This window comes from Urocitellus parryii, chromosome 3, assembly GCF_045843805.1.
Source record: "Urocitellus parryii isolate mUroPar1 chromosome 3, mUroPar1.hap1, whole genome shotgun sequence".
Lineage (NCBI taxonomy): Eukaryota > Metazoa > Chordata > Mammalia > Rodentia > Sciuridae > Urocitellus > Urocitellus parryii.
In genome coordinates this window covers 83,651,678-83,679,600 of record NC_135533.1, presented here as the reverse complement: position 1 = coordinate 83,679,600, position 27,923 = coordinate 83,651,678, and positions in this window count along the sequence as shown.

Genomic DNA, 27,923 nt, shown 5'->3' with positions numbered 1-27,923 from the left:
TATTATGAAGATAATAAAGCCCTCTTATAGAATTGGAAGAATTCTCTTCAGGTTTTTGGCCAAATTTGTGTAGAATTGGAATTATTTATTACTTAAATATTTAGTAGAATTTATCACTAAATAATCATTTCAACCATTTGAGACTGGAGTTTTCTTTCTAGGAATAATTTAAACTATAAATTCAATTTCTTTGGTAGATTTAATGCTACTATTATTTCTTTCTTCTTGACTAATTTTTTGGGCTTTGTGTCTTTCAAGAATCTCTTCATTTAATATAAATTATTGAACTTATTAGGGTTATTTGTAAAATTCCTTTATTGTCCATTTGTTTATTTATTTAATTTTTTTAGTTGATATTGGATCTGTATTTTATTTATTCATTTATATGTGGCGCAGTGTCTCACACATGCCAGGCAAGCACTCTCCCACTGAGCCACAACCCCAGCCCTTATTGTCCTTTTAATATGTATAGAATCTAAAGTGATGTTGATGTCTTTATTCATTGTATTGTTAAAATGTGTCATTTCTCTATTTTGTTATTAGTTTGGTGAAGGGTTTATTAGTTTTTTCAATCTTCTCGAATAAAAAAACCTTTGATTTTTCTCTATTGTTTGTTTCCATCCTATTTCATTAATTTCCACTCTGATCTCTATTATTTTTTTCCTTTGGGTTTCTATTTCTTTTTCTAGCATCTTAAGGTAGAAATTAAACAGCAGTGTCCAGTGGTTAAATATTTTGAATATGACCTCTGTCTCATGGACTGAACTGCAACCCTTCATATTCACATGTACTATATGACTGAATTTGGAGATAAAGCATTTAAAGAAGTAATTCAGGGGAGATGAGGCCATGAGAATGGGGCCCTGTTCTTACAGAATTAGTGTCCTTATTAGAAGAGACACTAAAGCTATGTTCTCCCATCCCCACTATGTGAGGGCACAGTGAGAAAGTGGATCTCTGCAACCCAAACAGAAAGCCCCCACCAGACACCCACCTAGCTGGCACCTTGATCTTGGATTTCCTAGGCTCCAGAACTGTGAGAAGATAATTTTTTGTTGTTTAAGCCACCCTGTCTGTGGCATATTGTTATAGTAGCCGGAGCAGACTGAGACCTCCTAATAATATTTCAGGGATTTGCCCTGAAATAACAGGAGTTTTTAGTTATCCTTAGGGGTATGGTAGCTTGACAGGTGATTGCTTTTTCCTTTGCCATTTTCAGTTTATCTGTTTATATGTAATTCTGTAAATATGAATTCCAAGTTCACGTATTGATAGCATCCACCCCCAGGTGTGGTATACCTTAGGGCACTGGCTCTGTCCCATCTGCACACTGTCTGAAAAAGGAAGTTCTCAGAAGGAATTGCACACCCCATTGCTTACATTATCCCCATCCTCAAGTCCTTAAAGCTTGGGTTAAAAATTAAATCCCAAAATCTTTCCCATGGAAATACCATGCCTCATGCTCCTTCCTGCACAGAGACAGCCAAGTGATCATCTAGGGAAAATATAGTCTGCAGTGGGCCCTGGGAAGACGGGGAGAGGAGGAAAACAGTTTGATTACTATTTTAGTTGTTGCAGGGTTTGTATTTGTCCTCAATTTTTCAGTAAAAAACATTAGGTCTGGTTGTCCATGAAGGATCTTTTTCTTCTGTGGCTTTATAAAGAGGTGAGTGTTATCCAATAGGCATTGACTGAACTGGACTCATATAAGCTAGTGATGGTAGAACTTCCATTTTGTTTGGATTCACTTTGAATTTATTTGAAATCTCATGGCTCACTGAAAATATTCATTCACTTTCTTGGGAAAAGTTGGGCCTTTCATTTTGCTTGAAAATGAATTTATTATTTTTTACAACCCAACAGATGTCTTTATTTTCTGCTGGGAATTGAAGCCATGTCCTTATGCATGCTCAGCAAATACTCTACCACTGGGCTACATCCTGGGCCCCAGATTTCTTTCTTTCTTTCTTTTGGTACCAAGGATTTAACTCAGGGTCACTGAATCACATCTCCAGCCGTATTTTGTATTTTATTTAGAGACAGGGTCTCACTGAGTTGCTTAGCACCTCGCTTTTGCCGAGGCTAACTTTGAACTTGTCAGCCTCCTATCTTAGCATACCAAGCCGCTGGGATTACATGTGTGTGCCACTGAGCCCAGCTCAGATTTCTTTCTTGATCAGGTTCTTCAATATCTTTTATAAAAATACTTTATCATTAGTTTTTTTTTTTTTTTTTAGAACTTCATTGTGAGTAGCCTTTGAGGTATTCCTTATATAGAGAAGAGATCTCTTTGGTTAGATTTAAATTTATTGTGGCATAAGCTACAAATCTACGTTGTGACTTATTATTGGGAAGGTACAAAAGAGAGCTTATCACATTGACATCCCTTGAAGGATAGGACAGATCCAAGCCCATTAAATAGTTGGGGTTTAATTTTCTTCCTGCCAGTGTTCTTATCTGTTAGAATCTGTCTAGAAAGCCCTTAAGATGTTTGCATATCTTGATCTCAAAAATGACTAAACTATGTGTAGAAGGGAGGGCGCTCTTCTTTGCCATTCATAGTGGCTCGCATTGTTGGAATTTGCTAGTGTGAGAACGGAGGACCCAGGCTGCTCATTCTCATTCCATGAGCTGGATTGCTTTTTATGGTCATAGTGGCTTCACTGTTGTAGCTGATGTCAACATTGTCCACCATGCAAAGGAAAGTAAGATGATCTCTGGTCAGAACTCTCATATTCTATTTTCCAATTTAGATTGAACGTCGAAAAAAAATTTTTTTTTTTTTAATTGAAAGCTCACTTTATTATAGGTCATTGATTCTCTTGGAGAAAACCAAGCCACAGAATCTCAATGCTGGGAATGTGTGTCTCCAGACCATGGTGGGTTTTTGGGAAAAGAGCCAGGAAGGTTGTATCTGGAGGAGAAATGTCAGCATTTTTCTTGTGGAAATTTAATTGGAAATAGGATGGTGGTTCAGCCTAGAGAAGAGATCAAAATGAAACAAGCTGCTGTTTTCATCTTCGCCCCTTAATGGACCCTAATCCTGGTCATAAAAACCCACCACTTAAACTTTGGCAGTCTTACTTTCCCAGGAAGCTTTATTACTAAGTATTAGCTTGAGTAAGTCAAAGCTTCTCCAAGTCCAGTTTGAACCAAGGCCATGGGTGAAGAAAATGTGTTTGTGGGCAAGTTGGGGCCCCCAGTGGTCCTGCAGTTAAGCTGTGCATGGTCTTCTGAGGCCCCATGATGTTTCTCTGGGAGGAGAAAGTACGCTTCAGCCCATTCCATACAAACTCTATCTCTGGCCAAGACACAAAGGGAGGTGGAGAGAATTCTGAGCCACAGGTTTTTCCGCATTCGGCAAGCCAATACATAATCTCAAACCACTTTAGGAACTCTGTCCCCCTTGCAGTGAGTCCAGCATGCTCTGGATAATCTTGTGCAGAAGGGTCATTCCCTGCAGGTCTGCTGGGAATGCTGTTCCTAATCAGCCCTCCCTTGCATGCGCCTCAAGATCCATCTGTTTACCTTTGTGCCAATCAGATCAACCCTTGACACTCCTGACCTTGGCATTTGGCCCTGGACATTTCACAATCAGAGGAATCTCTTCCCTCCATGCTGCCAATCAGTTCCTCCCTGCTGCAGGCGGTTGCTTGCTAGGCAGGCATTAGAAGCTCTTGCTGCCTTCTCCAGTCTCCCTCCACAATAATAACAAATGGGATTTGCTCCAGCAAAAACTCATCCACGACTGCTTTATGGAGCTTTCATGTCAAAAGTGGACCCAATCCAGGGACTACCTAGACAGGGGATAACCGTATTTCTATGATTCTAACAAAAACAATTCATGTCCAAATCAAATCCCCTTTTAGGTACAATGAACTTCTTGAACACTCCTGTAGCTTAAAGAAAAAAAAATCGCAGTGGCAGATGAAGTGTTTTCACTTAAGTGACCAAGTCTTTTTTTTTTTTTTCCAAATATATGATTGAAACCCTTAGATTTATATTGCCCCTCTTGCTCCAGAGCACTTTGCAGACCCCCCAGAGGAATGGTGCCTCTCTTCGGCATCCATGCAACGGCAGTGGGTGAAAAGCCAGCACAGCCTGCCTTGCACGCTGTCAGACGATGAGGTGAAAACCATTTCTGCATCTGAAACGAGAAGTGGGTATTGTGTAGGCAGGAGGCAATTATCCGGGTTGGACCAGGGCCAGGCCAGTAGGGTTCAGTTGCTCTTCTTGCAAAATTCACCATCTGGACTTTAATGACCTGGAGTGGTCAGGCTGGCATTAATTTACACCTCATCCTAGGAAGGCACCTCTGAGAATGGGAAGGCTTATTAGTATAATATTGCTCCCTGGCTCCAAGGGAAGGGTGTAGATGCGAAGTGAAGATGGGAACTACTTGCTTAGAAAAGAGCATATTCTAGAACGAGGGCCAGAGTTCACCAAAAGGCTATCAAAATAGAAGTTAGTAAAAACCCAAACTAGAGCCCAGACACTAATCATGTGCCGTACGTTTGTTTTCCTGGCAGAAGCTTGCCAAAAACTCACCAAGTACCAGACCTGGTGGCATACAGAGATGAAGAATTGGTGGCCTCTGTGCCAGTCTAGAGAGGTGAATGTAGAAACGTACACAGAAGAGACATTCAAGGTGCTCTGACAGCACAAGTGGTAGAGGAGGAGATTTTTTTTTTTTTTTTTTTAGAGGTAGGAGATGCAGAGTGAATCAAAGAAAGGTTTTCAAAATATACTAAAGGTAGCCCAAGTGCTTTTATACAGGATGAGCACCCCTAATCTGAAAAATCCAAAATTTGAAATACTTTCACATCTGACCTCATGGGATGGGTTGCAGTTAAATGCAGTAGCCATTAAGAAAATCATATACAATCACCTTCAGGCTGTGTGTATAATATACAAAAGAAATAAGTGATTTTTGTGTCTAGATTTGGGTCCCATTCCCAAGATATCTGATTATATATATGCAAATATTCTGAAATTCCCCCAAATTAAAAATCTGAGACATTTGTCATCCCAAGCATTTTGAATAGCAGGATACTCAACTTGTGTAACATTTTAAAAAAAGCTGTGATACTAGTTTATATTCATTTGGTCCCTACTATATACCAGTTGCTGTTTTAAGCTCTTTATATATATTAATAAATGACATTAGTCCTTTCAGAAGCTTTATGAAGTAGGTTTTTCCAGTTGAGGGAAATAAAGCACAGAGACATGAAGCAACTTGGCCAGGGCTTCCCAGAGACCAAGTTGCGGAGTCTTGAGTTGAACTTGGAACAAGACAGAATATTAATAAAAGAATGTGAAATTATATGGGTTGTACAAGAGAAATCAGTATAAACTAAAGCACTGCCTTGTAAAATAATGAAATTTTTGTTATTAACAATAAAATACATTTTCTTGATATTAAGTACATTCATAAGTGGACAAAATTGCCTTGTGTCTTTCCTTTTGACTAATAGAATATTTCTTAGGTTGTAAGGAAAATTAAATATGGAATAATCTTGAAGAAATCCTATTTCTAGAATGGATAAAAACTATTCTTCCCAACACAAACTTGTATGAACTCAATAAATAGTTGGAAGAAACTAGATTTTCATCAGTCAATAAGTTTGTAAAGTGAATTGGGCATTTAGGTAAGTGGATCATGGAGCAGTTAATTTTCAGTAAATCAGTATCTGCTGAACCGTGTTCTGTTACTGACTTAGAGCCAGTTCACTTGCCAGGAGACAATGAGGTTGACCCAGCCAACACTTCCTGTTGTAGGTCGGTCTACAAGTTACAAAGAAATCTATTTCTAAGCACAATGATGCTTTCAGTAGCAGCCAAAGAGACCTGAAGATGCGATATGATAAAGAAGAAGTAAGACAGGATTGCACAAGAGAATTTAGTGGCTGAAACTTTATGAATGAGCAAATGCAGGATTTGAACTTCATCCTCACTCCCAAGTTTCATAGCCTTTCTCCTGAACTCTCATTTTTACGTGAGCTTTCACATGCCCATTAATTTTATGGGGAAGCAGCTAACTGGACTGAGTTCTGAAATCTCCTAAGGGCTCCTTCCTGTGTTGGCTTTGTAGACTGATACCGATGGTGCCTAGCCTCTCACAAAACTCATGCAAAGAGGGCTGGAGAAAAATGAGAAGGAAACGAAGCAAAACAAAAAAACTCATGTACACAAAATAAAGTAACTAACTTACCTACAGTCCCCACATGAATGACAGGTGATGTTAAAAAAAAATGGTAACAACTCTTCTCACATCCTGCTAGAGGAGGCTGAAGATGGGCTGTGTGACTTCCTTTGGTGCCTTCCAGTCTTGTGATTCTGACATCTAGTGAATTTTGGGGGACTTGTGTTATTGGACCAATGACCTGACCTATTGCCTATAGCATTGTCAGGGTATGGCTTCCCTGAAATGTTTCCCTAAGATCATTCTAGCTTCACCTTGCCATACCCACCTTCTTCAGAGTTTCCTAAAGAAATTCTTGGGAATGCGTTTGGCCTGTTTTCAAGCACATTAATCCAAGGTGCTCAGGTTGTACCCAGAGTCACTGTACGTCAAAGAGGCGTCAATGCTATGTTGGCATGGATTCAGCACTGCTCTGCAGGGCCCAAGTGTGTCTGGTTTGTAAACTTGACTCCCCGGAGCTCTCACTGGGGCCTAAGGCAAGAGCTAACCCTTATTCTTCAGCAAGAGTGTCCTGATGGTAGGAAATTGAGGTAGTAACCTCACCCTAGTGAAGACAAGCCCTCCTTCCATGAACACCAGATGGCATGAGTCTTTCTCTTGGGTATTTCTGCAGCTCATTCCTATTACACGTGCCTTGTTGTAGATCTTTCCTTTTCTTTCTCATAAAACTTTTAATAAAGAAGGACATTCCTAAAACAAAGAGTATTTTCTATAAAATCCTCTTTGGTGGCCATCTAGTAATTTTTTTTTTAAATGTAAAAATAGGTTGTTAACACTGGAGACTTCCTTTAAACAGGGCTACTACTTACTGGAGACCCTGGAGAATTTACTCAAACTGCAGGACTATAAGCCAGGAAGCCTGTGGCTTTAAGAGCTATTGTGCTTTATAGTTGTGAAAATTTGTTTTTGAAACAAGTTTTTATGGATTTACAATACGGTACCAGCCTGGCAACCTAAAGCGTCTGTATTTTGGTGAGATTTTGCTCATCCCCCTTCCCCCAATATCACCTTCATCACAGGTTCCAAAAGCCCCAGGGGTCTCCATTCCCTCTGACGTGGCAAAATATGGTACAAATTAAACCCCTCTGGTGGTATACAGAGAACTGCCAATGTTTTCATTTTTGGCGCTTTTATCTTCAACAGGGAAGAATTGGCCCTAAACATATGTATTTTATTTACATTTCATACATATAGGGACAAGAATAGTTACCCCAAATTAAGCAATATAACATTTTTTCCATCACAAGTTTGGTAATATATACAAAAATTGCTGCTGCCTGTGGATCTGTTTGGCTTTGTAGACTATCTTGATGGACACGGCTCTATTTTTAAGCTAACACTTTATTTTCATTTGTCAATGTGATTTTGGCCTCATAACAATACTTATAAAACTGAAGTGTTTTTATAGTGCTCCAAATAGAACTTTCAAGAGAAAAATTGCTACGATTAAAAATCATCTTGGTCCCTCTATTCAAAGAGAGTAATTCACTTAGAAATGTTACTGACTTGTTTTACTTTGCAAAAACATTCTCTTTGGTTGTTTGTCATACACTTATTATTTGAAAATTGAAATTAGAAATGGTGTAAGTGTAGGGTATGGCATGTTTTGGAGGGACACCTAGTTTCTGGGTGTAACCTGGAAAATGAAAATAAGTTGATTTGCATTACACACAAGTAAGTTAATAAATATAAAAGCATTTGTTGTGTCTTGCAAGTAATAATTGAACTTGAGGAAACAGTCATATTGAAATTTTGGGAGGACAAAAGGTAAGTAAAAAAATCCTTTAAAACAAAGGGAACTCTCAGGGCAGACTGTGGAGATAATTTCATCTCAGGAATTCACACAATAATATATACGTAACTAAAGCGTGGTAGTGTGGAGAGAAGTAATTGGAAGGTACATAAATGTTTTAAAATCCAATGCTGGATCCATTGATAAAGCAGAGATAGGAAATATTCTCGAGCACAGTAATAGATACAAAGTATGGTTTATTTGCAAAAGTCTGTGGGTATAATCCAAGGCATGCCTCTGGAGAGTTAGTTCTAGAAGAATGAGAGGGGGAATCCCTGCTACCTTTTATTATCCCAAAGAGACATTGTAGAGAGGAGCACAGCATTTGCCAGGGACTTTTAGCCTCTTGTGCTATGGTCTAGCTGAAAGATGGAGAGGAACCCTTTGGTGACAAGATTTTCCATGAGATTCTTTCCCCATGTCAAATAATAACATCTCCAACCACAGATACCCATTCTTATATTTTTAAATATTCTTGGGAAAAATGTTCATTCCCCACAGCAGAAACCCTTTGCTGAATTTGAAAACTGGTTTTATGAACTAATGAGTCCCCATTCTAATTTTCCTGTTTATCTGGATATGTTCTTTATGAAGTGTTCTGCCCTGTAAATCAGAAGATGGGATACTAATCTTTCCTTTTCATATGATTTTCCAGAGAAAACTATAACTCTTCTTCTAGTTTTCTGGTGGAAAATATTTAAAATATTTTATTATATAAAATTTCAAGCCCAAAACAAAAGAAGAAAACAGACTATAATGAACCCCCCTGTATCTCTTATCCTGATTTAACAATTTACCAACATTTTGCCAACTTTGAGGGAAGCCTTTCTGAAATGTAAGCATCAGGTTACATTTTGTTGCACTTAGACTTGTTCCAGTAGAAAGGCATATAAATTGAGCTCTTGTACATTTATTGGGGAATTTTGCTTTTCAAAATCATCATCTTAAGGGAAACATATTTGTTAAAGTGAATAATCACCCTGTTAATCTTCCATTTTATAAACATTTTCTACCCCCTCATACCCGCTCTCATTTTCCTTTTGCTTCTGCAGGGAATACTTTTTGCAATACATTGAACCAGGAAGTTGTCTTTTTCCATAAAATTTTGCAAGCTGATAATTTTAATGGGAAAGTGATGAAGAGTGTTTTGAGGAGTTTTTTGTTTTTTTTTAAATAGCTATGTGTGTGGTTTGGATTTTATAGTCAAACTGGTAAGAGAAAATCCTGAAGCCACTTGCTTCTAGCATTCGTAGCAACCACTTCTTGATCCCATAATTACATAAAGCATGATAGTTAACTTAAGACTTCACCCCCTAGGAATTCAGTTCAAAATTGTCCCTCTTTGGGAGCAAATGCCTCTGGTTCTTACCAGAGTCTTGGAGAAGACAGCCTCTTTCACTGTAGCCTGGTGTGATTCTCTCTAGGTAAAGATTTGTGACTTCTTATGCACTATGGTGGATCCTGCTAGAAACCTTCCCAGTAACCCTTGTATTCTTGCTGAGAGAATCCCACTCCCATTGGGATGGCAATACACCCATCCATAGCACGGCTTCTCCATAGCACCCAACTTCTCCAGTGAGACAACAGTTGAAATTTGCTGAAGATTTTTGGGGAAGACTTTGCTTTTCTGATATAATCTGGTGTCAACTTCTTCCTTTCCCCCTTTCTTTCAGTTTGGATAGAGGACAGTCTGGATGGAGTGGGGTGGGGGTGGGGTGCGCCATCTCGTGACCATGAGGTAAGAAGCCTGAAGATGATGTCGCAAAGGGAGGAGGTGAGGACCTGGCTCCTGCTGTGGAACTGCTGCACCTGCCTGGACCAGACACCTCAGGACACCTTGCTGTGTTTGAGAAATAAATCCTGTTTGATTTAACTGCTAGTCAGGTTTTGGTTACATGCATAGAAATGCAATTGCAAACAGATCCATACATCGTATATTAGGAAATCTTGCTGTTTTTCAACATAGTCTTGGGGAGTACCATGGTGTGTGTCTTGAATTAGAGAAACTGTCTGAGACTAGGACTCAGTTCTCAACATAGTAGTTGTCTTTCTTGAAAATAGCCTGCATTTTCTTCTGAGGGCACACCCAAATTGTTCCTTAAAAAAGAGTATTCTCATTCCTAGGTCTAACTATGTTCATAAAGTGTTTGGAAAACAGGGGAATCCCAATGAGAGGCCTGACTCCACAGGAACTTTCACATAATTGAGCCACAGGGGAGTTTTAGACATGAATCAAGATTACTTTCCTCTGTTGGCATAGCTCAGCTTCCATGTTTATAGGTATTGCATGAATTATCTAAAAAATTTAGGTTTCCACAGCTCTACATATGAAAACACTTTTGTTGTTTAACCGAGAAGGTACAAGAAAGGATGGCTTATTCTGAGGTGAGTCAGGCATGGGATGGTATTGCCAAAATGCCTCCAAATGCTCAGAAAGTGTCATGTGAAGGAAAGGACATTGAAAATTGGTCTTTTCAAGAAGTGACAGATTACCTAACACAATAATCCATGCAATTGGACAAATTGGTTTGAAAAGGAAGACAGCTGGCTTTGTTCCAACACCACCAATGCTATGAGAGGCAGTGACAGAATAATGCCACAGGGCAGGGGGTCTGTGGAACAGACCTGGCTCTGGGCCAACTGAGAGGAATAGGCTCAAAGCACTTTTTCTTCTTGTTTTCCTGTTGACATTTGGCATGCAGCAGTCACATAAGGGTTGTTAACAAAGCCTGTTGCACAAATCTAAACAGGTTAAAACAGGACCGATTTTTTTTAAGATGGAGAATTTTCCAGCAATCCGTCTTGAACACAGAGCTCCGACGTTCCTCACTCTCCATAAGTCCTCCTGTTCCAGCAGATAATTTATGACTCTCAGATCTTGGCATTTCATTAAACCCAAAGCATTTGACAAACTGTATTTTCAAAAAAACGTTTTTCCATGAGATGGTTTCTAGCAGGAGGAATTTATGGTGAGTTGACTTAATCTTTGCTTTTTGGAATGTCTAAAAAAAAAAAAAGTTCTTTCTATAAACAATGGAATTGAGTGGAGGGGATCGAAGACCAAGCAATGGCTAAGATGTAAGTTCTTCCTGGTGAAAGGAAGCTCACCAAGCACTCCTCACAGGCCCCGTGTGCAGGCCTGTAGCTTGTGTGCAGTCTGAGGACTGGCCAGCTTCCAACCTCACCTGGAGCAGGCTCACTGCTGAGCCCAGGTTCCTGAATAGTCACTTATTACAACTAACCACTGTGAAATCATTCACAGACCTTGGGAATAACATGCAGGGTGATTTATTTATATATTTTGACTAATAATCTTAACTTGTCATTTCGTTTTTAAAATTTGATAAACGGACTGGGAATTTGAAGATTTGGAGCTGTTTGTGTTAAATTTATAACCCTACTTCCTGGCATTTTGGGGTTGGTTACTGCTTTTGGATTTCTTTCCGTCAGGAATGCGAATGTGTGCACACATGTGTGTATCTGTGTGTGTGTGTGGTGTGTGTGTGTGTGTGTGTGTGTGTGTGTGTGAGGTCTACTGCTTACCCTTTCTGGTTCTTCCCAGTATGCTATTATGATGTTACACAGAACATTTTTCAGAGGTGCAGAGGACAGATTTTTATGCACTAACAGAGGAAAACTCAAAAACAAAAACAAAAACGTGAGTGTAGTGTTTTATTAGTACAATTTCGACCTTTTCCTACTATATTACACACACTATAAATTATGAGGCATTTTAACAATAATTTAGTTATTTCAATAGGAAAAAGAAAAGAAAATTCAAATTCCCAAATAGATTTCCTTTGCCTTAGATAATGTCATAGTGTAGAATTCAGTGATGGTCATGCATCCATGTCTCTTTGGGCTAAATAGACATCACTTCTTAAATCAGCCTTGTCTGTTTCTATGATCAGAGAGAAATGGACAGGGAAATGTGAGACAAGTGTTTGGAATATTCCTATGAGTAATTCAATTGCTCAGGGGATAATGTGAGTAATATGGTAGGCACAATTACTGGTTTGTTTCCTGCTGGTCTCTGTCTGTGCAGACACAGGTCCATGTGGCTTGGGTTAAATAGCAAGCATAGGTGAAGAAAACCAGCGATGTGGCAATTATCTGGATAATTCGGATAAAACACAACTTATCCTTGAAATATGTTCAAGGGAAAAATGGCTCGTGGTGGCTTATTTAGATGGGAGCTTGGCAAACTTTCCACAAAGGGCCAGAGAGTAAATACTTAAGACTTTGCAGTCCATACAGTCTTTGTTGCAACCACTTAGTTCTCCTGTTATCGCAGAAAATTAGCCATAAAAGATATTTAAAGGGGTGGGTGTGGCTCTATCCCAATGAAACTTTATAAAACAAGATGGTGGACCAGGGGTGATACAGTGTATGCCTGTAATCCCAGAGACTCAGGGATCGAAGGCAAGAGGTTTGCAAGTTCGAGGCCACCTGGGAACTTGGTGAGACCCTGTCTCAAAATAAAATATAAAAAGGGCTGGGATGTAGCTCAGTGGTAGAGACTCCCTGGGTTCAATCCTTGGTACCACAGAGTAAAACAAAACCAAAAGCCCCAAAACAAAAGGCTGGATGAAATTTAGTTTGCCATTCCCTGATATAGTCCAATTTCCTCTGTTTTTTTTTTTTTTTTTTAAGTAAAACAATTGTACCCAGAGGAATAAAGCAAATCATTCAAAATCATCCAGTTACTTGAGACAAGAACCCTTTGCTCTTGGCTCCGGGTGTCATGGTTTCTCACCAGGACAGCTTCCCTTAGTTGTTCCATGTGGATCTTCATTCTCCAAGTTGCATTAAGACTGACAGTGGTGATTGCTCTGCCTTGTAGGAATGGCGAGCGTGTGGGTCTAAGTATGTATTGTATGGAGATCTGATCAATACTATTTAAGGATGTTGAAGTGTATCAAAACATAAGAAATCGGAAGTGTCTGTAAGCTACTTGTTTTAAAATTTCAAAATGTTTTGCATGGTCTTGTCTCCTGCCAGTCTTTTCAGTTGTTCTAAGCCTTCCCGTGTTTGTGCTGTGATCAGCCCAGGCCTGGCTGAGAGTGATGACAGCCAATGGGAACGGCTGTCTCAGAGGCAGAGGATGGAAGGTGGAAAGCCAGCACACCTTCTAGAAACTGAAGAGGACCGTATGGTTTAGGACGTCTGGAGTAGTAATGCGCTGTTGAAGTTAACTAGACTGTGTAGCCTTCTTTTTGAGGAGAACTCGTCTGCTGTGCATAGATCATAGATGGCTTTTGTCTGCCCTGATCCCTGATCCATGAGCTACAGTCATGGGCAGGATGGTTGCACGAGCCAAGAGAATCAATGATTTTCCTAAGAGCATCAGAAGGGGATTCTGGTGGGGATGGGGATGGTCAGAAAGTTGCAAGCTAGGGATGTCTTTGGCCATGCTCCCTGTGGTGTAGATGGCCCACAAAGGAAAAAAAAAATGTTCCCACAAGGGGATATTAAGTATCCAAGTGTTCAGCTCCTTTTTGTGATGGCCACATCAGCTCCGTTTCTGTGAGCCACCCCACTACCTTCCTGATTGCCCCTTTTATTTTGCTTTAGCTATTTTTAGTTGAGAGTTTGACAGCCACAATCATACAGCACTATTTTTTTAAACCACCTCTTTGATAAAAGTATCTGTCTTCAAATGTCAAGTTGTATATAAAATCCATATTTTCATAGAAAATCTGTTTCTTTTTACCAAAATTGATGTAGTTCTATTCCTATTACATTCATTTTTTTCCCTAAGGGAAGTAAAGATACCTTTCAGTATCTTTTTAGGAAGGAATATATAATTCTATTCAGAACTCTACAGATTTGTGTCCCCACATTCATAGGACACATGTATATAATCAGGTCTGCCCCTCTCTGTCTGCAGCCAAGGTTGCTATTTTGAGATATGGCTGCTTTTCACAGTGGTCAAAATGAACAAATAATGAAAAGAACAAAATTTCCACAGAGACTTAAGCAACTACAGGAATCCAGCAGCCATGTAAAAGTATGTTCTTTGCTGTAAGGAAATGTCTTGCATTTTGGATTCATAAAACCACCTCTTTGGTCTTCTTGGATAAAGTGAAACAGAAGCTCTGACAGTCTTCACAGCATAGAGTCAAGTGGAGAACTAGAAATGTATAGTCAGTGTTCACAAACAAGCTATAAATTTCAAGGAAGAAGGAGTCCATTGGATATATGCATCTTTGCAGGAGGTGGTCCATAACAGTTTTGATAGACAGCATTTCCAGTGTCTACTGGATTCTTCTCAATGTTGTCCAAGCCAAAATGGAGACAAATTCCTAAAAGAAAATTTTAATCATTTTGATTTCTAGTCATCAAGATATACTTTTGACTTTTCGTAGTTCATATAAAGTTCACAAATCTTGTGTGCAACTTACTTAACAAATTTTGTTATTCGGAGACAAGACACTCATGGAACCATGGCTCACATCAAGATTACAATATGTCCTGCATTCCAGGGTTCACTCAAGCCCTGTCTAAGTGTGTATCCACACCTAAGATAACCATTGTTCCAAACTGTCACCATAGACCATTTACCTGTTTTTCAACCTCTATAAATCATACCATATGCTGTACCTCTTTCCTGGTTGGTTCCTCTCACTCTATGATATGTCTTTGAGGATCATGCACATTGTTAAGTGTTCACAAGTTATTTAACCATTTTGTTTCTGACAGAAATTCTGGTTATTTCCAGTTTGGGTCTATTACACATTAAGGTACTAAGAATATTCTTGTAGGTGTCTTTGAACACACAGGTTCTTTTCTCTTTATTAATATGCCCAGGAGGGAAATTTTTAGATCATAGGGTAGGCATATGTTTACCTCTAGCAGATACTAGTAAACAATTTTTTCAATGTGGTTGTATATATTTACAATCCCATCCCAAATGCATGAGAGTTCCAGTTGCTTCCTATCCTCCTCAATACTTAGCATTGACTGTGATTTTATCTTAATTTTACCTTTGTTAGTGTCTGTCTTAGTCTGCTTAAGCTGCCATAACAAATACCACAGAATGGATGGCTTAAACAACAGAAATCTATTTTCTTACAGTTCTGGAGGCCAGCAGTCCAAGATCAAGATGCTAGCAAATTTGGTATTTCGATAAATCTAAGAGTATTCAAATTTTTCTGTTTCTTCTTCATACTATTGTCTTATTATCTTTTTTTAATGCCTATAGAATGTGAAGTGGTGTCTTGTTTTTCATCCTGGGAATTGGTTACTTGTGATTCATTAATTTTATTAATCTTTTCAAACTATCAATGTTTGGATTTGTTGATTTCTTTCCACTGCATGTTTATTTTATATTTCATAGCTTTTGTGCTTCCTGTGCTTATCATTATTATTGTTATCCTTTGATTTTTCTTGGTTTTAACTTGCTGCCCCCTCTCCCAAGCTTCTTAGATGGAAACGTATCATTAATCTTTAATCATTTTTCTTTAAAACTGTATTTATTTAATGTATTCATTTTATTTGAATATCTACATTTAGTTTTGCATGTGTCCCTTTAAGCTCAGCTCTAGCTGCATTCACAAGTTTTGATGTGTTGCATTTTCCCTTGTTCAGAACATTTTCTAATTTCAATTTTGATTTCTTTGAAGACCTGTGGGTTATTTAAATATGAATAGTTTAATCTCTAAACATTGATGACTTCCTATTTATCTTTCTGGTATTGATTTCTTATTCAATGATTAAAGAAGATATTGTGATTTCAATATAAAATCTGTTGAGACTTACTTTATAGACTAGTTTGTGGTTTATTTTGGTAAATGTCTGGTATGTACTTGGAAAGATTATGTGTGCATTTTCCAGATGTTAGGTAGGGCATTTTAAATATGAAAATTAGACCATGTTGATTAGACATGTTGTTCTAGTCATCTAGATTTTTTCTGATCTTTATTTGCATATTTTATCAGTTATTGAGAAAGATGTGTCAAGGCCAGTGCTACCTATAACAGGTATGGGCTCAAACATCCCACAACCCATTTCTATATGGTGACCACTTCCTAGATGAGTCTATGTGCTGTAATTGTCCCTGGCTGTGGGCTTGGCACTGGCTAACAAGTGAGCAGAAACTTCTTGGAATATCAGGTTGAGAAAGAGCACTGGTTTATGAATTCAAAAAACCCTAAAATTAAATTCTACTCTGGCCCTTTTAGCCACATAGAACATAGGCAAAATCACCACCTCTTTGAACCTTAGTGGTTTTTCTTTTCTTTTCTTTTAAGGTACAGGGGATTGAACTCAGGGGCATTTGGCCACTGAACCATATCTCCGCCCCTATTTTGAACTTTATTTACAGACAGGATGTTGCTGAGTTGCTCAGGGCTTTGTTAAGCTGCTGAGGCTGGCTTTGAACTCACAGTCCTCCTGTCTCAGCCTCCCAAATAGCTGGGATTACAGGCGTGCACCACCATGCCTGGCGAACTTAGTGTTTTTATCTGTAAAACTGGATGCATAGGATTTATGGTTAGAATGAAATGAAGAGGAAGCTCCTAGCACTGGGCCTGTGCCGTAGAGATAATCAACATGTATTAATTCCTGCCCCCTTTGTTTCCTAGTCTCTCAAGTACACAATGTCCTGGTTGTGTTGGGTGCTGGTTGTATTGGCTGAGGTGGGATAAGGCTGGGAATAGGGAGGGTTGAGAGGTCCAGTGGTCCAAGGCCTTGGGGACAACATCACAGTTTTCTCACAAAAGATATGGGGACCAGTTCTTAGCTATATCAGACCCTGCCCAATATCTTCAGGTTTACACAGGGGCATTTAAACATCCCCAGAGAATTGTAAACCAGCATATCCAGAGAAGACACGACTGACATTTCACATCTATCCAAATGGGGAAAAGTCCTGGTGAAATCAGAAGTCAACTCAAATATAATTCCAATGTTTTCCTTTTACAGGGGACTGGGATCTGTTAGCACTCGTAGCTTTCTGAGATTCGCAGGAAAGCCCATCATAGGAAAATGTTATTGTCGGTACTGCAGGAGGGCTGGTCGGTTCAGCTCAGCAGGGACTCCTGAAGGAATGGAGGCTTCCACTCAGGCTGACAGGGCAAGTGGGGAAAGATAATGTCACTGTGAGGGTCCACGGGGAGGCTCTGGGAGCCCCAGCATCTCTGGTAATGAAGGACAGGCATTCTGGGCAGATATGAGCCTGTCTACACTGGAGACATGGTCCAGGCAAAGCATGAGGTAAGCTCACACTGTGTAAGAAATCATCCCAGGATGGGCCTCATCTCTGGCGGGCTGCCTTGAGGATCATTCCAGAGGCTTTTCTGGGCTGGCTGGAAATCAGGTTGCCCTGCCCATGACTAGCTTGATGTCTGCCATGGAGCTGGTTGGGACTGGTTGACTCATGTACTCTTTCTTTTCCTCATTTCTTTTAATGTTTAATTTTTTTTTCAAAAGAACATGTTTACCTAATGGGAAAAGCTGATGATACTATAGTATTACAGTGAAAACTGCAGTCTTCTCCCCGTCCTTGAGACTTGATCTCCCCTCACCAAAAGTCATACTCTTTCAGTTTTTAAAAGCTATGATTTTGAAGTCCATTTTATTCTTCATTCTTCTATTATGATGGTATTGAACACATATAGATTGAGAGGATAGCATGGAAAGCCTTGTGTTCTGCCACCAGTTTCAACTATTATCATGGCCAGGTTTGTTTACTTACCTTCCTGTACTCTCAGACTATTTCACAGCAAATCAAGTTACTGAATCACTTCTGAAAATAATTTAATAAAAAATTAAGTGTGACTCTCTAAAAGGTAAAGACTATAGTCTTAGAATAACCACATTCCATTATCTCCTTAATATCTTCAAAATGTCCAGAGTTCTAATTTCCCTGATAGTATCCTAAGTAAAAAAAAAACACCCCAATATTTTTAAACATATGCTTACATTTGAGTCATTTGTTCTCAAAGCCAATTACCACAGTGGCTCTCTCTATTCCAGTCTATTTTAGAGCAGGTCTGCAAATCCCCAAGGGGCAAGAAAGTGCCTATGGGTGAGGCTGATGGTCTCCCATCTGGGATCCCTCCCCTTGTGGCCTACCCCGCAGACCTTGGCCTTCTAAGCAGCTGAGTCCTGTGATTAGCTAACAGGGGGCTTTGTGTTTTCACTTTGTGAATCTGGGCAAATGCATGTGGGGAGGGCTTACGTAATAGCACTTGAATTCACTCCTGACACTGGAAGAAAGGGGATATAATGCCCATTGTTTCTGAGAGAGCCAGTGTGGTATAATGGAAAAAACTCACAGTTGTTGGCTCTAAAGAGCTTGGGTTTAAATCCAGGCTTTGTCAATCTAGCAGCAATGTGACCTTAGGCAAAATACAACCTCTTTGTGTGTCTGTTTTCACTTGTGTGATGCAGGGATAAGAATGCTGACCTTGAAGGGAAATTGTTGTAAGAACTAAATGAAATTACACACATAATCCATTGGAATAATATCTGGCATATAATAGGAACTCAATAATTTCACGTGCTCTCAGTATATATGTATGTGTATATACATGCATATAAAATATCTGTATGACTATATAATTATGCATATTATTTTACTTTTTGTAGATAAATGCATAAAAATTGAAATTGCTTTTTTTTGTATGTTTTCTATTGTATTGACTTATAAAACAATCTTGCTTTTCTACTTTAGCTTCAACATATGACTACTTAAAATAAAAATCTGAAACATAATAGAACAATTTCTTTTATTAAACTTCCTTAATTCACATTGAGAATCTTAATTATAGACTTAAAAGAATAAAATAAAATTTGCTAGTTTTATGTAATAATAACTAATGAAATAAACTAACTAATGTAATACTAACTAATGAAATTGTTGGACACATGACTCATACAATTAAAGTATCTCAGTCATGGCTACACTTGCAAATGAAAGGGAAATAACACAAAGTAACTTAAAAGAGGAGTTTTATTGGTTCACAGACATGGGAAGTCTACAGGTTGAATGGTCTGCCATCAAGCTATGATCCAGGGGCTCATAAAACATTATTAGATTTTTGTCTTTCTCTTGCCATTTCTCCATCTCTTGGCTCTGTGCTTTGGCATCCATCTGTAGTTTCTTCCATTTTTGAAAGGACTTCAAAGTGACCAAATGCATCTCAGTTTGTGTGGTCCTTGTAGTTCTTAAACCCAGGGTAAGAGAACCCTCTTTTTCCCAGGATCCATATAGTCTGTATCAAGGAAGACTGTGATTGGCTCATTTTGATTATATGTTCCCAGCTGAGGTGAGAAAAGAGCATGGGGCTGGGGTGGTTGCTAAGATGGCTCCTCTAGGACCTGACCATGTGGAGGTAAAGGGGTGGTTCTCCAAAGGAAAAGCAGAGAGTTGATACCACATAAAGGATGCTGTTCACAGGGAAATAATTGTATCATTTACTTATTTGGCAGATGATTATTGGTCATGACAGAAAATATATTATGCTTTTATGGAACAGTTTATTCCTCTGATTAAGGCAAATGTTTCTTTTCTACAAATTGTGTTTATCCTATTAATTCCATATCAAACAACTTATTTACAAGCAATAATAAATGACAATATTCCTGAGCGCTATTCTAAGTACCTCACAGGCCTTAATCTGATTTAATCTTTGCCAAAATTACACATTTATTCCCATTTTACAGGTGAGTAAACCAAGTCGAGGAAAGACACTTTTACCAATTAAAACAGCAAGTAATTAGAAGAGCTCAGATTCAAACCTGGAGAGTGTGGCTAGAGAGCTGGCTTTCTGAGTACTGTAGTCACAGAAGAGAGTTTACATTCAGCCTGTGTCACAGCAGCACAGTTGGTAACTATGCCAAGTTCATGCTCCTTGTAATACACAATATATTCAATATTCTTAAATAAAGTCAATCCATCAAAGTCTAAGGAGTTAACTCTGTATGAAGCATTATGTTAAGTATCTTAGGGGTTGGGAAGGTCAAAAGATATGTCTAAATGCATTCAAAAAATCTATGTCCAGCAAAACAAGAGGATGAGATCCTCTGCCTTAAGTAATTTGTAATTCTGTTTGGGAAGATAAAACATGCAAATAGAAAACAGGAAAACGAAAATAAGACAAAGTGCTACATGTCCAATCTCTCTGCTAATCCCCCAGCATGCTCTCTCTCATGGAATCCTCACCATAAACCGTGAGACAGGTGTTATCATTACTTTGTTTTAAAGAATATGTGGAAACAGAGTCATAGAGGTAGATATGCAACCTGCTCAAGGTCATACAGTAAGTAAACAGAACTGGGATTCATTCTGAAATTGACAGACCAAGAGTACAAGTTCCCAACCACTATGCCCTTGAGTATATCCCATTTAAAAAATGTTGAGCTCTGTCATGGGTCAGGCACACTGGGAGGACTGATAAAGCATTCATTGGAGTCTAGATGTGGGAAGGTATTCTTGGGTGCCCAGGTGCAAGTGTGCAAGTGGGTTGGGTTCCACCACCTTCACCAGAGCAGCAGAACAGGAGATCTGGTAAGGGGCATAGACACATGTGGCCCAGGGTGCACCACACCAGGAAATGCCCAGGCTCTGTTTTGTCCCAACCGAATGATTATAGTAATTTCTACAGGGTGTCTTTCCTGGGGCCATACATTATCTAGGTGCAGCTAGGAAAGTGAAAGTTGGATTATAAAATAGCTGTCTAACCTGACACCAGCAAGATAGCAAGGCCAGATTATTCACAGGATTAGCTCATATCAGCATAATCTGAGTGAATCATCCCCAAAGGCCAACCCAAACTGAGCAGGAAGGACATGTGAATGAGATACAATTATCAGAGATAAAGGCAAGAACTGACAAAAGCAGCCGAGCAGCATCTCTGACTAACTTCTCACCATACTTTTGGTTATAATGTCCGCAGGCGCAGCCTAGATCCCTAAGTCCTCCAAGTCCAGGAGGAAGACACAGTATGTATATGTGTCTATTCTGTGAACATGCATGAGTGTGTGTGTTTGTGTGTGTGTGTGTGTGTGTGTGTGTGTGTGTATATAAATTCATGGCCCACAACTCCGTTGTATGTGTTAAAAAATGAGAAGAGTGTTAAGCTCTGCTTTAATTGGATTTTCTAAAGCATAAATAAATTCTAGAGAAGAGAGGTGCATTCTTGCAATGGGAGGTGGGTAAGGGTGGTGTCTGGGAGAAAAGAGAAACCGACTTGTACTCTTGCCCAAGATTGTCTGTTTTCCTTACCAGGACTGGAACTAGGGGGAAACAAGCTAGACCACTTCCGGGGGGGGGGGGTGTCATTGAGAACAGCCAGAAGGATCTTTCAAGCATGCAAACACAAGGACCAAAAGTTAAGTCTAAATGCATTCAAAAGATCTATGTCTAGCTGGGAAGTTCTGAAACATAAAAGGCAGATTCTAGATTCTAGAACTTACTAAGGTTCTGATTTTCTGCATTTCCTGTAAGTGATCAGGTAATTTTGATGCTGCTGGTCTGGGGATAACACTTAGAACGGGGAATGTTCAGGCACTAGCAATGTAGGCTGTGGGTCACATCAGCTTGCCACCTGTTTTTGCAAATAAAGTTTTATTGGAAAACATCCATTTACATGTGTCTACAGGCACTTTTATTGCTACAGTGTCAGAATTGAATTGAGGCTACAAAGACTGTATAGTCCATAAATTTATCTGCTTGTACAGAAAAGTTTGCTTTTCCTGATTTATGGACTCTGATTTGTTTATTTCTTATCTCTCACATTTCATCCAAATGTCATATATTTTCATTAGGGACTTTGTAAATGAAGTCACTTTTGCCTTGATATTCTGTCTCTTCTCTTTGTGCATTCCTACCTTATTCTGACTTCAGCTTAGATGTCATTTCTCCCATTGATGCCTTGCTTGACCTCTGAAGGCTGATTTTGGTGACTGGCATGTATGCTTTCAGAGAGTCTGGAACTTCACATCATGACACTAAAAAAACCCCAGTAATTGCCCTGTATGTGAATTGTCTTTCATCATGTGGATCTCCTATTAGATCCCAGGCTTCCTGAGGGTAGGGAGTATATCTGTTAATTAGAATGGATTCCATGCACCTGGCACATAATATTTAAATTTGAAAACTTTATGACAACATTAGACACTTTTCTTGTTTTGAAGCACTCTGAGTAGAGAGAGACCTTCATAATTCAGAGACGCTCAATCTAATTTGCTTTCCAGTTCTGGTCTCCTTGAAGAGTGTGAAACATTTAAGGGGTCATCCACTACAGTGGGAAGAATGCCACCATAGCTGGCCACCACCACATGTACCAGCACCTACACCTAAAGACGCCTGCACCTACCTGCTCTCAGCTCTTGTTTCTGGGTGAGGCAAAGGATCCACATAACTTTTGAGATTAAAATCTTTGAAAACTTAAAAGTGTATCTATTTTTTTTTCCTGGAATTTTCTGCACTGGCTGCTTAAGAGCTAAAGGTAATAATTTTGGCAGCCAGGGGTGGGGTGGGGTAGGGTGGGGGAAGAAAAGAGTGAAACTCTTGCTTAAAATGATTCTTGGACGGCATTTATTCCGATTCTCCTTTAATAGGGAAAATGGAAATCCAGTTCAAAGGACCATTTCAAGAAAATCAGGCGTTGGGTCACTGCCTCTCTGGAGGCCAGGCAGGGACTTGCAAAGCTTCCTCCATTCAGCAGGGCCAGTGGAATCTCGGGTGAGGAGCCAGAGTCCGACTAGTGAGTGTCTGTGGGCTTGCCGGGGGTCTGGCTGCTGAGGACAGGCCTCTGCAGTGGTCTTGGATTCATTCATGCTTCCAAGGAGCCCCTCTGCAGGGTGAAGGGGCGTCTTTTGTCAAGTGTAATGACCTCAAGCCAACCTTGGCTGCAGGTTGGTGAGATTATCTGGGTGAGACGGTCTGAGCTAACCAGGTACCCCTCAAACCACCAGTTCTTTAATTCTTTCCTGAGATCTTTAAATCATCGCCACGATATTTGCACATCAAGAAGCATTATGTCTTTTCTTCACTCTTCTTTCTGCTCTTTTATGGTCCCTTCTACCAGACCCCATTCCCTCTAGTATTCATGGTGAACTATCAGAACCTGTGTTTAGTGTCATTGCTTTTTCATTATCACAGTTGAGTGCCTATGCCTGTTCAATATCATAGGTACTTCCTCCTCCTCCTCCTCTCTCTCTCTCCCTCCCTCCCTCCCTCCCTCTCTTTTGAAGCAAGAAAAAGTCTCCATAGGAGAATTATGTAACTCTAGAAAGAACAGCCAGCATTTGAGACATCCTGTGACAGTGAAAAGCCATATTCCAGATGTTGGGTTTTGATTTTCCAAAGAAATATGTGCAAGGAAGGGTGGGATCAGAGTTGGATCAGGAACTCATTAGAGATTTACCGAGTTCCCTCGCTGCATGGTTGAGCTCAGGGCGGGCAGCTGAGCAGGGCTTGGGGCACAGGCCTCAGACACTCCCACTGTGCCCTATCTGGGCAGCTATAAGTTGGGCAATTCACAGTCCCTCATCTTGCACAGGCCCAGCCCAGCCCTTCCTGATATTCTCATTAAATGTTTACCCCAGAACTTCTCAGGAAGGATTAGGTTTACTTATTTTTAATATATAATAAGGTTTACTTATTTATTATTATTATTATTTTGTGTGTGTGCACGTGCCAATCTGAATATGTTGAAAGAGAAACTTCTGGATTTTGAAATAATTTTTATCTTTCTTCCCACACCACCCTCTTTTTTTTGGGGGGGGGAGTATTGAGGATTGAACTCAGGGGCACTTAATGACTGAGCCACATTCCCAGCCTTATTTTGTATTTTATTTAGAGACAGGGTCTCATTGAGTTGTTTAGTGCCTCGCTTTTGCTGAGGCTGGCTTCGAACTCTTGATCCTCCTGCCTCAGCCTCCTGAGCTGCTGGGATTACAGGCATGCAACATTACCCCTGCCCCTATCCCCCTTTATATATGAAGTAGCTATTCATTTTTCTGTTTTTGTTTTGTCACAGTTGGGATTGTTCAGGCCACACAGAGACATACTTTTTTAGTTTTGGCAAAAGCAAAAAGCCAAAGCTCATAAATTATACTCACATTTGGTGATGTGTTGAGGGTTTTTTTTTTTTTTTAAAGAAAAGAAAACTAAGGTTGGAGGAAAAGAAAATTCTTTATTTTACTGTTTGAAAACTTGAGAGTGGTCACTGAGAAACAGAAATGAACTTTCAAAGCGTACAAAGGACGCGTATTCCTGTCCCAATGTAAGAGCAAAGAAAACATCTTTTGATTTCAATAAAATTTTGAATTAAGGGAAACACAATGACAGGGTGAGGAAATAGTTGTATTTAAAGTCGATGAATCATGGAGAAAAAGAAACCCATGATCCTGGAACTAATCAATGATCTAATACAGAGCTACTCGGGACGACACAGTGGTTGGGGCCAGGGAATCTGGCTTTTACGCCTTCCCTTCCTGCAGGGAAGCCTGCACTGTCCTGCTATGTCTGGAGCAGAGAAATCATGTGTATCCAACTTTAAGATATTCTAAAGCACAACTGTTAGAGTACATCAGAGTTGATGCTGGGCTAGAAATAGTGCAGGCATTGGGGAAAAGTTCTTGACTTTATAACATTCAGTCCTGGATATGTCTAGTAGGTCTAATGACATTTAAAGAAGGATTGGATCTCTAAAACATTGCACAACATTTTTTGGGGAATCTTTTCATTGCATAAAGTGAGATATTCTTATTCCACCCAATTTCCTCTGAGGTTTCTGAGGGTATCAGGACCAACATTCTTTTGATATTTCTCTCCTCAAAAAACTTCCATTGGCTTCCTACCACCTATGGCCAGGGTTCTCAACCTCAGCACTAGTGCCCTTAGGTCTGGGTAGCTCTGTGGTAAGGGGCCTGCCTGGGGATGTAGTGGAACAGAATGGAAAATTTAGCCATTTAAGAGCTGATAGACTGTGGTTTTGCACGCTGACACACAGCAGCTCTGTTTACTGACATTTAACCATAGAGGCTTGCAGTGGCTAAAAGGTACCTGCAGGCTTAGTGCAGCATAAGGTTAATGTCCCTAGGCTGTTGACCAGCTTGCAACCATATAAGGAATGTAGAATTCACCCTCCAAAAGAATTGCACCAACTCCTTGCTTTGATGTACCTTATGTATAAAATATTCTTATGTACAAAAGTAAAAGCCCTGCTACACTCAGGGCTCAGACTTTGGTAATTTTCCTCTGGGCGGTAGCACCACTAATAAAGTGTTGCTTCCAGATCTTGGTGTCCTGACCTTCATTTCCTGCTACAGGGCATTGTGAGATGTTTAGCAGCCTCCTTGGCCTCTACTCAGCATGCTGCCTTAGTCCATTGTGGCTGCTATAATAAAATACCATAGACTGGGTGACATACAAGCAGCTCCAATTTACTTTCTCACAGTTCTTGGGAGTTCAACCTCAGGACATCAGTGAATTTGGTATCTGGTGAGCATCTACTTCCTCACAGATATCTTCTCACACTTCTCACAGATAGTGAAAGGTCAGAGGTCTCTTTTATTAGGACACTAATCTTTTCTTTAGGGTTCCACCCTTATGACCTAATCACCACTCAGAGCCTTACTTCCTAATACCATGATCTTAGAGGTGAAGACTTCAATGTGAATTTGAGAGGGACATAAATGTTCACACCATAGCATACTTTCACTCTCAGCTGTGACAGTCAATCAAAAATATTTCTGGATGTCACCAAATGTTTCATGCAGGGAACGGGGCAGGCAAAGCCAGCCCTGGACAAGAAACATTGGCTTACTAAATAGCATGTAGGTCTTTCTTTTTCCAGTACCAAAGGTTTGGTCTCTCTTCCCTACCTTCTCCTTGAGGCACATCAGAATCTAGTCTCTCAAGCTCCATACTTTCTCCCATGTACTTGACTCTTTGTTCCTGTGTCGTCCTTCCCTTGAAATGCCCTTCTTTTTGCTATCCCCATCCAAATCTTCAGAATATTCCTGCAGCCCCCTCTCCTTCAGGTTTCCCTGTCCTTAGTGGTTTCTTCTTCCTGATACAAGTAGAGGGTATTTTTCCTCTTGCTTCTATGGGGACGAAACAGAAATTTCAGATGTGCTTAGGGGTATCTGAGAGCAGGAGACCTTGACCTTCTGGAGGGGGCCCGGGGAAAAACTAAGACTCCAGAGTAGAAATTCCTGCTGGGGGTAGCCCCCAAAGTTACCGACCTGCAGAGGGGGCAAGACCCAACAAAGCTGTGTAGTAGGGGTGATGTCTATTGGTCATCTGAGCAGCACGATGCCAGGAGTTCAGAAGATGACAAGAGAAGGCTGAGGGTGTCGCTCAGTGGTAGAGTGTTTGTCTAGCATGGGTGAGGCCCTGGTTCCTTCCTCAGCATCAAACCAAACAAAATAAAGCAAAAACCTCCCCCATACACATAGGGATAAGGCACGTGGCTATTGGGATGACAATAGCATTGAGGACAAGCTTTACTGCATTACCTTGGCACTTCAGGCAGTCAGTGGTAACACAAAGCGGGTGACTTTGAGGTTTAAGAACTCCAGAATCCCATCAAATTTATCATTTGCCATGATGATGTTGTTGTTGATGATGATGATGTTGATTCTACCTCTTGGAGTGACCAACCTGTCCAATTTTTCCCAATTTACCTTGGACAGGTGCTGGGACACCATAGCAAATGGGACTTCTATCTTAAAAGTAAGAATCCTGGGCATATTGAGAAGCGTTGATGACCCTATTACTGTATTACTACTAGAATTACTACTGGCATCACTGCTAGGGTTTGTAGTATCCTCTTGTGAATTTAAGATACACTTAAAATTTTCTCAATTGAATACAAAACAATTGAAAGCTAATCTAGAATTTTTTTTTATCTGTAACATATAATCCAAGAAAAATAACTGCTCACCACACATACACCTTCCAATGGACTTCCACCCTGGTGAAGTGCCTCCTGTGTAGAATTCTGAAGTTTTTGCCATTGCCAAAGAGCCCTGATTTGCCATTTTTGGCAGAAAGCCTCTTCCTTAGCATTGGGCCCTTCTGATTTGGGTCAGGACACTTGTTGTTAGAGTCTGCAAACAAGTCAAAATAACACCTGGCATTTTTTCCAGGGGAATGTTAGAGTTGTAAACAAGTCTGGATGGTGCCTGGCAAAATGCTAGAGGGAGTGGTTTGAGAAGTAACAAAAGCAAGCCATTAAGTGTGGAGATTCCTTATTGGTTGACTGATGTATCTAGTTTATGCTAATTAAGATAAGCTGTGCAAAATGTATAAATACCTCTGTTGTCCTATAATAAACGGCTCCCACTCCTGCTGTATCAACGTACACAAATTGTTCGTCACAACCCGGTTATTTTGCTGCAGCCGGACTGCGGCAACTTGTGGTAATGAGAGTCTACAGTCTTGAAAGAATATCCAAATATTAGAACAAGCATGTTTTCTGTTTGCACAGCTCAGGTCTCTTTACTGGGAAAGTCAATGGATTGACCCCACCTATCCAGCCTGGGATTGCTGTAGGCAACTGTTCCATGTAGAAATCACCTTGAGTTCCAGATAATTTTTAGTTGGTTAATCAAGATTCTCCAACAAGACAAAAAGAAGCGAATAAAACTAGTTAATTTTGTTTATCCAAGTAGACTTTGCCACAAAAATGAGTCCTGAATTCTAATCTCATATTCATTATTGACAGGCTATATAATTTGCATACATGAGTTAGCTTCCTCTAACTCCTGGCTTTCTCATCTGTAAAGAAGGGATAATATTAGTTTGCTATCCTAATTAGTCATGGCTTAGTTTGTATCAGATGAGGTGAGATTGTGCTGAGAAGTGGAAGGGGCTATACAAGTGGAAGTCTTTGCAGTGAAAGTGGTTTTCTTTGGTAACTTAAAAAAAAAAAGAATATTATGTTAACCTTAACCTGGATTGTGTTA